A 10,126-nucleotide genomic window follows, 5' to 3' on the forward strand; every position below is an offset into this window, starting at 1 on the left:
GTTAATCAGAAGAATAACAGCTTCTCTCCTTGCTTTGTTTGTAGAACATGAAGTTAATACTGTTTAGGCGCACCACATGGATGTGTGGTAAGAACACAGCACTGAGACTTGCAGCCTGGCTTGTAATGGGCTCACAGCCTCTACCCCCAAAGGACATGTCTTCTCCAGCCTGACTGCATTATAACTACTTTCAAACCTTCTTAAATCAGATCCCTAGACTATCCCCTGACCCTCTGAGTGCAGCGTAAATGCTTTTGAACGGCTCAGACTTACCTAGTCTACGGGCGATCTTCTTCACCAGAAGAGGCCGGAGAAGCATCATTAGCACCAAGCAGAATGTGTAATAAACAAACACGAGGGTGTATGGTGGGTAGACTGCTTCAAGTGTGCAGTGCACTGTGGTGATGTAATCTGGACTCGGGTTGTAAAGCACTGTGTACCAATCAGAAAGCATCAGTGCTCAGCAGGAACGGATGTGAGGGACACTCATTGGTGATGATGGCTGCCATACTGCACTGGAACAGCACAGTGCTGTGCTGGAAAAGAGCACTGGAGCTCTTTCCCCAGTACCCCCAGTACCATTCAATGAAGAACCAATGTAGAACAAGAAGAAGCATAGCCATAAATCCAAGATAGAGCCAGTCACAAAGTTCGAGGGACTCAGGGCGAGGCTGACAGTAATTTTGTGCATTTGTCCTCTGTCCTCTTGGGCACACCCATTGGCCACGCTAGGTTCTCCAGAGAAGCCCAGGGATTAGCCAGTCAGATCGCAGCACCCCTCAAGGTCATGTGTGGTATTGTATTCTCCCCAAATATTGTGCATGCTAATAAACTTATCTGGGGTCAGAGACAGAGCAGCCACAACATTAAACATAGAGGATGGGCAGTAGTAGCACATGCCTTTAATCCTAGCATTCCAGAGGCAGAAATCCATGTGTTCAAGGATACAGACAGGCATGGTGACTTATCACGCCTTTAATCCCAGAAAGCAAGCCTTTAATCCCAGGGAGTGGTGGTAGAAAGCAGAAAGGTATATAAGGCGTGAGGACCAGAAACTAGAAGCATTTGGCTGGTTAAGCTTTTAGGTTTTGAGTAGCATAGTTCAGCGGAGAGCCATTCGGATATGAGGACACGGAAGCTTCCAGTCTGAGGAAACAAGATCACCTGAGAAGTTGGCCAGGTGAGGTTGGCTGTGGCTTGTTCTGGTTCTCTGATCTTCCAGTTCACCCCAGTACCTGGCTCAGGTTTGATTTTATTAATAAGAACTTTTAAGATTCATGCTACAGTCATTGGCAGAGCAAATACCACTACATTTGAGTCTCGGCTTCTGAATATAGGGCCCCAGATCTGGACCTCTCTGAAACACCCACCCAGCTCCTGTTCACACTGCAGCTTCTCAGAAGCCTGAGCTCAGGGGTCCAAGTTAAGATCAAGCCTTCCAACATAGCAGCCAGCTGGGGCTCAGGCCTGGGCTGGTGTTTAAATCATAAAGCATTGTCCTAGAAAGAAAATAAAAATGCAGACGGGGCTCAGAGCTAGTTCGGCATCCTAGCTGTGGGAGGTGGTAGAAATCCATCCTTCAGAGGGGCTAAAAATGGCCTGCTCATTGTGGTGGGGACTCTGGGAAACAGCTAAGAGCCATGGTACATCTTAGACAGGTGGATTAGAAAGGCTTCTGTTCGGAGGGGCTTTCTATCTGGAGCCCCTCATCTGAGACAAGTCCACAGGAAAACAAACGTGGAGATGTGGGTTCTATCCTCTCTGCATTCGACAGCTCCTGCCTAGGGTGCCCATCACAGCATGGGAAAAGATCTTCCAGACACCAGCAGTTTGAGCTCCGCCTCTGCTCCTTGCAAGGTTCCTGCTCTGCTTTGAGTGCTCTCAAGCTGCCCAGCCCTCCACTGCCCACCCTTCCCTACCATGTGTCCCCAAGTCCTTCCAGAGTACCATCTCCACTAGAGAGAAATGACTCCATGTCATCCCTCCCACTGTCCATCAAGCCTTTTCACTGACAGGCTGAAGCCCAAGTGTGTGGCCCAGTTTCTTGGGGGTAGGTGAGACTTTTGTCCCTAGATGTTCAGCCCTGTAATGTACACTGGGGGCCTTTTCACTGGCATCTCTGGATGGCCGTTACATCCACCATGATGCTCTGTGCCCAGGTGGAGACACCTAATGTTGGAACCGGTGCGGTCCCTTTGCACTCACTCTTCAGCTGACAGAGGTACCAACGAGAGACCTGGGGACCGCATTCTGCCTATGGACAAGACCTGGGCCTCTCTATACAACAGACACAGCTCCTACTGGCAGCCCTTCCCTGTGCTTTGTCCACAGTGACCCCCTAGGTATCATGATGGCTTCTGCTTCAACCCTTTAACTCAAGTGACAGTGACTCTAGGGATGGCTAGTCTCATGATGCTGAGTCCCTATTCCCCAGTGGAATCCACATACCTTTGGGGAAGGAGGCACTATTTCTTCGTGTGTGTGTGTGTGTGTGTGTGTGTGTGTGTGTGTGTGTGTGTGTGTATGGAGTACATCACCGCCCTCCACTCTGTCTTGAGACACAGGGTCTCTCTTGCTGCTTCTGCTTTATTGCTGTACACCAGGCTAGCTGGCCCTGGGAGCTTCCAGGGACCCCATGTCTCTTCCCCTTGCCTTTCTCTCACTGGGATTGTAAGTGAGCCCCAAAGCTCAGCTCTTCATGTGGGTTCCAAAGACCTGAGCTCAGAGCTTGCTTGTAAGGCAAGCAAGCACTCTACCAACTGTGCCATCTCCCCGAACCCTCATTCACCATTGTGTGTGTGTGGGGGAAGATTGAACCAGTCCTTGGACTTAGGTCATACCCCACTCCATGATGGGCTCATCTTAGTTAATTATGCCTGCAATAAATCTGTTTCTTAATAAGGCCAGGTTGGGAGGCACCAAGTTTGGATTCCAACATGTGGAATTTTGGAGGGTACAACAAATGGAGGAAGAAGAGGTCATTTGAATTCAGGAAGCTGAATTCTCAGCCCAGGGCTATCTCTGGCTGGGGAGATTGCTCCACAGGCATCTGAGCTCACTACCTCATTTGTTGGTGGAATGAATCCTACTCACATTGTTTCTGGCTTCTGTCAGGAGGGGCACAGATAGGTATGCAAAGTTCCACGTGTGCTGTGAGGCCCTGATGGCTCCTGCTAGCTACCTCTAGTCTTCTCTGATCACAGGTCAGCAGGCAAGGAAGAAGAGCTAGACACAGATCTCTTCCCAGCCTGGACTCTCTTTTTTGAATTAAACCGGGTGCAAGATTCTCCACACCACTAAAGTCAGAAGGGGGCCCTCAGAGAGAAACTCCACCACAGGCAAAATACCTTTGGATCCCTTCAAGAGGAAAAGCCCTTTTGGTCCACAGATGGGTAATTGTATTCACTGTTTCCAAATGTCAGATGCCAGCCTGGGCCTGCTTTGCCCAAGATCAAACAGGTTGCCTAGGCCCCCTCTCCACTGATGTGGGTGAGCATTTAGCCACGGTGGAGAAGAGCAATTCTGAGCAGAGTGGCCATAGTCTGTGCCACATAGAAACTAAGTCAGACGATGAAGAATCGTACCCAAATGGGGAAAGCCTTCTGAGCAGGCAAAAACACACAGTTGTGACACCCAACACAAACAAACAAAAACTGGAACATCTTAATTTCGTGACAAAAGCCAGACTTAATCTGCCCGTGAGTTGATATTTGTTGGTGGCCTGGAAAATGAGTGTCCAAACACTGATGAGGGGGCAGGATCCTCAGACATTACTCTGGGAAGGGTGGAAGCTAACAGGAACTTTCCAGAAAGCATCCTGGGAATGTGCAATCAAGCCCTAAATGATGTCTTTGCCCTGAGGAAATAATCAGATAAGAGCCTGAAGCTGAAGATGGTCTTTGAGGAAATGTGTTTAACAGTAAAGAATGCAGACACCCTAACCTGCCTACCAACCCTGTCCAGGTTCCCTGCTGTACTGAGGATCCAGACAGCCTCAGCAGTCGGCCTGCCACACACCTCCCTCCGCTGCAGTAGCTGCTCACAGTGTGGCTCTTTCTTCAGCACTGTTTCTCTTCTAACAACACCAGTGGTGGGCGGAGCAGAGAGGGCCCATCCCACCGCCTGTGTGATAAACACCATGACCCAAAGTAGCCTGGAGAAGAAAGGTTCTGTTTCATCTCACAACTTCCAGGTCATAATCCACCACCAGGGGAAGTCAGGGGAGGAACTCGAGGCAGGAAATGAAGTAGGGACCATGGAGGAACTCTACTCACTGCCTTGTTCAGCTTGCTTTCTTATACACCCCAGGAAACCTGCCCAGGGGTGGCACTGCCCATAGTGGGCTGCGCCCTCCCATATCAATCAATGATCAAGAAAATGCGCCCATAGACTTGTCTACAGGCCAGTCTCATGGAAGGAGTTTTTTCAGTGGAGGTTTCCTCTTTCCAGATGACCTGAGTTTGTGTCAAGTTTACAAAAAAACCATGAACCAACACAAGCAGAAACCCTTCTTCTATGCAATTACAAAAATTTACTAAATTCCATTCAATGCAGAGCTTGTCCCATAAAACAAAATTAAGGGAACAACTGAGTAGAAACAGAAGCCGGGATTTGAAAACCTTAGCAATGACCCTGTGGCCATGCTGCATGGGAAGGATGGAGAGCAAGGTTTGTTAACTTGAAGGCTGTGGTATTAGGAGATTAGGCCTTGGGCCTGGGAGACATCACCAACATTCACACCACAGCCTGTGGGAAAAGCACATGCAAAAATCTCCTTGGATGTGCATCAAGCTGGCTACAGAGTGTGTCTACTGAAAATGGATATAGTCCATAAACACTCCAGCCAGAACCAAGTATAACTAAGAGAATGATTACATTCTGCTGCTTCTCCCTGCATCCCCTGACCCCAGCTGGTCTAGGGCTTACCTGAAGGCTAATGTGGTAAGGGAATATTTTCAATTGACATTATCACTTCCCAAATGATTCTAGCCTGTGTCAACTTGACATAAAAAACTAGCCAGCACAGATGGATGGACGGATGGATGGATGGATGGATGGATGGATGGATGGAAATGAGTGGCGGTATGGATGGATAGATGGATGGGTGGATCAATGGGGATGAATGGAAATAGATGGGAGAGTGGATAGATGGATGTATGGGATAGATAATGGATAGATGGGTAGATGTGTGTCTCAATGGATGAATAGGTGGGTGTGTGGGTAGATGGATGGCTGGATGGATCAATGAGTGGGTAGATGGATGGGTGTGTGGGATAGACAAATGGATGGGTAGAAGGGTAGATGTGTACTTTCAATGAATGAATGGATGGATGGGTGGGTAGATAGATGCATGAATGAATGGATGGGAATGGATGGATGAGCATTTCAGAACTGTAAAGAGCTAGTCAGCTCAATCTATTCCTTCTATCTCAAGGGATCAGAGGCCTGGAGTGGAGAAGTGATTTTTCTCAAGACAAGTTATCTTAAGGACATGACATGTACCCTCCAAAAGACTCATATAGTGGAGACTTATCCCTTGTCTGGTAGTATTCTTTTGGAGGTTCTAGGAACTTTAGGAGGTGGGTCCTAATTGGAAGAAGTCACTGGAGACATGTTTGTAGCTGGAGAGCTTCTCTCTGGATCCTGCCAAGCCCCTGCAGTCCCACAGCCCACTTATAAAATAAACACACAGATGCTTTTATTATTTAAACTGTTTGGCCTAATGTCTCAGGCTTCTAGTTATCTAGTTCTTACATCTTAAATTAACCCATTTCTAGAAATCTATATTTTGCCACATGGCTCATGGCTTACTAGTATTTTACATGTTGATACTCATGGTGGCGGCTGGCAGTGTCCCCTGACTCAGCCTTCCTGTTCCCAGAATTCTCTTCTTTGCTTGTCTTGCCTATACTTCCTGCCTGGCTACTGGCCAATCAGCATTTTATTTATACAGTGTAGTGGGTAGCCATTCTAGCTTTGGTCTGGAAGCTCCAACCCCCATTGAGGCTTCGGTAACTATCACGCCTACAAGGCAGGGCCAAGAGAGGGCCCTGAAGGCCCCGAGATCTGACTACGTCATGCTCTCTTGTTTCCTGGACCCTGGATGCTAGAGGCAGACCGAGGAGAGTTCTCCAGAGAACACCGCCGGACTGCGCTACATCTTTCCCAGAACCTGCAACCTACCTATCCCTTCATTTGTAAGTTACACCTGGCTAGCTCAGTCAGTAGAGCATGAGACTCTTAATCTCAGGGTCGTGGGTTTGTGCCCCACGTTGGGCACCAGATATTGGTGAAATTATTAAGGCCACTCCACATAGTTAAAAGGGAGATTTATTTAGTGGCATAACTTACAAATGAAGGGATAGGTAGGTTGCGAGTTCTGGGAAAGACTCAGCGCAGTCTGGTGGTGTTCTCTGAAGAACTTTCCTCGGTCTACCTCTAGTGTCCAGGGTCCAGGAAACAAGAGAGCATGGCACATCCAGATCTCGGGTCTTCAGGTCCCTCTTTTGGCCCTGCCTTGTAGGCGTGATAGTTACCAAAGCCTCAATGGGGGTTGCAACTTCCAGACCAAAGCTGGAATGGCTACCCACTACAATACAGAGCGATATCCACAGCACTTCCCCCCTTTTTTTTTTCCCAAAAAGGAAGGTTTTAACTTTCACATAGTAAAATTACATATAACAAAACAATTATCAAGCAAGAATTACAGTTATAATATCTAGTCTATTTATAATATCTAGTCTATTTGTATTTGGCAAAATTAAAGAAGATATCCTATCTATCCTATATTTGTGAGTCTAAGGTTTCATATCTAACTTATCTTTTATCATAACTAAGGAAAATTATAACTATCTAGTCTTCAACTACATCAAAGACCTCAGAAGGATATAATATTACCTGAGAAATGGGAGATGGACACAAGCAACTTTTAAGAGTCTTACAAGAGTAGACAGAGACAGCTGGCAGCCTGGTTAGTCATCCAAAGTTCCTTTGTAAAATTGGGGCATCTGTCTTCAGCCCACAGGCCTAGAGTCTCCAAGTCATTTTTCTCTGTGTCCTGTAGAATGTCTGACAGTTTCCTCTGTGAAGCAGGAACATGAAGGACCATTTTGCCAAGCAAAGTTCAGTGGTCACCTTCCTATGGGTCCTGCATGTCCAGTCGATCAAGCAGTCCAGGCAAGAACAGTTTCTTGCCAAATGACCATTTTTGCCAAGAAGAAGATAAACTCTATATCTTCGTGTCTTTGATGCCCATCCTCCTCTCTGAAGTAAATCGGTGCTGCCAGGAGCAGACATGTCTCATTGTCCAGAAAGTCTAAATTTTTAAAAACATTTTAAATGCCATATTCTGTAGGTCTTTGAAGTGTTTGAAAATTACCTATCTATCTGAAATATATCTATGTATACCTAGAAAACTTAACATGACTATGTAAGTTTGACTATCATAGAAGACTAATTGTTCCATTACAATTTAAATGAGTTGTATAAACATAATACCTTAAACAAGAGTAAAAATACAATACAGTATAACAAAATTAACTTTAAATTTGTATCAATAAACTAAAATCCATAGCAATGTAAAACATTTTTAAGCAAGTTGCTCTTTAAAGGTAGGTTCGCTAATCTACTCCTTTATCTTATCATTATCTATACTGTCCCCTTTTGTTATTTAGAAAGAGATTGTATTTATAATCAAGCTGGTTTAAATAAAAATATTGGTTTTTCTCTGTCCCACACCAGAGGGCTCTTCTGATATGGGACACAAGAATCTCTCAACCCCCCCTTTTTTTTTTAGGAATATGCTTGGGTTTAAAGGAGGAGTGAGCCAATTCCATCTCCAAAACCAGCTTGGTATATTTGGGAATCTGGGTGTAGCTTCTCTTACTGCTTCCTGCTGGATGGGGGTGATGTATCTTATGGGGACACTAAGAAAATTTTAGGCTTATGGGGTAGTGAGTGAGGCTGTATTGTCTGAGCCAGTTGCCTTGAAACTGTTCTGGATGTTGGATCATCTGGGCCATGGTGTTATCAGAGACCTTTCAGGGGGTCTTGGCTAGTCAAACCTAATGTGTCTTAATCTGGAACAAATCCATAGCCTCTGGTTTTCTGTGGAAACAAAAGCAGAGCCTCCTTTCCAAAGCAACATATCCTTAGATCCAAATTCTGAAGTCAAGGTATCTTTAAAATATACATATTGGCTTAACTCAGCAGCTTTTATAATCAAATGTTTTTCTGTAGTTAAGAATCCCAAAGACAACACAATCCAGATTCTCTGTGTAATATCCATCTTTACGTGGCTTATTTTTTATACTACCTTTACTGTCTCTTTAAAGACTTTATTTTTAAAAACTATCTATTTGTTTATATAACTGCATATATTCCTTTTTCTCTCTCTTTCAAGCCCATGTTACATTTTTACATACATTGTAAATCATTTAAAGTCTTGTTCCATCTGAATCTGCCTTATTGTGTAACTATTGCTTTAAACTGCAGCAGTTAGTACTAAAGCAGAAGTCTTGGCTGTTAGCTTCGCCCAATTTAGTTTTTCAACATGGTGGAGATAATTCACCCCTAGCGCTGGGAGCCATATTGGGCCTATGCTTCTATCCAAGCAGTGTGTAGCCCAGAGAGGGCCATGAACTGTCATCCTATCATACAGGTCCACCCACTGGCAAAATAAGAGGAAGGCACCCAGCCTGGAAGATGCCCAAGGCATCCTTGGAGCAAATGTACCTATATCCCAGACACTGCACAGTCCAGAGTCCATAGCAGACTCTCCCCATACAAACTATGGGCCTCTTTCTCCAGCTGTACAGGCCATTCTGGTTCTGTACAGAGACTAAGGTTTTAAGAGGCCATGAACAGATGCTCCCGAAGTGACTTTCAGCTGGTGAGGAACTTGCTCTGAAGGGCAAACACAGCTGGGCCCTGACTCCCATGAGACAACAACTCCAATGTGTCTCACCTGCCCTAGATGCTTCTACAGAACAATGCCCACTGCCCAGGGACCAAGGGCTGTTCTTCATCTTCTCTCATTTCACTTCCCTTTTCCTCCCTGTGCTTCCTGGGGGTCATTGGCATACAAGTGCTTCCACCCCATCTTTCTCTCCAGATCTGCTCCGAGCTAACTATATACTGAGAGTGGCAGGTGTCAGCCGCGGGGAGCCCAGGGTGCTTGTACTTATGGCTTGGATTCTGTCTGTCCTCCTTGCTGCTTCCTGCCACAGATTTACCCAGTTTAGAGACAAACGGCAATTCTGTCCCCAAACAAACATAGGAGAAATAAGCTGAGCCAAGCATTGGGGTTCCCCTTAATGCAGTCAAGTTGACATAGAAGACTGACAGACAAGCTGAGGATGGAAGTGGAGACAGACCCCTAGGCGAATACCCACTGGTCAGGCTGAGGTGATGGAGCCCACCTGACTTACCACATCGGCACACCATGGGTTCTCCGGGCTCTCGGGCCTTTGCCCTTAGGCATCACCACAGTCTGCATCTCCAGCTAACAGGAGGGGATGCTATGAGATCAGCCTTTGCACTGTGAAGTTCAGTGCTGCGCAGTAAATCCATTTGTTTTGTTTATGTGTATATGTGGGTATGTGTGTATGTGTTTCCATGTGCAGTGTATGTGGTGTTTGTATGTATATAGGTGTATGTCTGTATGTCTGTTTCTATGTGCATATGTGTGTTTGTTTGTTGTTTGTTTGCTTGCTTTGGTTTTTCAAGACAGGGTTTCTCTGTGTAGCCCTGGCTGTCCTGGAACTAGCTCTGTAGACCAGGCTGGCCTTGAACTCAGAGATCCACCTACCTCTGCCTCCCGGGTGCTGGGATTAAAGGTGCCAGCCACTAATGCACAGCTGTGTGTGCATTTTATGTGAGGTATCTGTATTTGTATACAGTATGTGTACAGTATGTATACAGCATGTGGTTATATATGGTGGTGTGGATGTATGTATGTGTATGTGTTTATGTGTGGAGTAATGTGGTATTCATATATATATATGTCTGTGTGTGCATGTGTGGGTAGTGTGTGTATAATGTATATGTGTATATATATGTATGTGCCTGAGTGTGTATGTATAATGTATATTTATATGTGTATACATATGTGGTGTGTGTGTGTGTG

The 10,126-nt window shown here is 45.7% G+C and overlaps 1 pseudogene; it reads right to left on the reverse strand.

Annotated features, from left to right (window-relative positions):
* Positions 1 to 205: 205 nt before the first annotated feature.
* Positions 206 to 2,768, reverse strand: LOC131920387 (JNK1/MAPK8-associated membrane protein-like; annotated as a pseudogene).
* Between the last annotated feature and the right edge of the window lie 7,358 nt (positions 2,769 to 10,126).

The sequence above is a fragment of the Peromyscus eremicus genome, chromosome 10 (genome assembly GCF_949786415.1).
Source record: "Peromyscus eremicus chromosome 10, PerEre_H2_v1, whole genome shotgun sequence".
Taxonomy (NCBI): Eukaryota; Metazoa; Chordata; class Mammalia; order Rodentia; family Cricetidae; genus Peromyscus; species Peromyscus eremicus.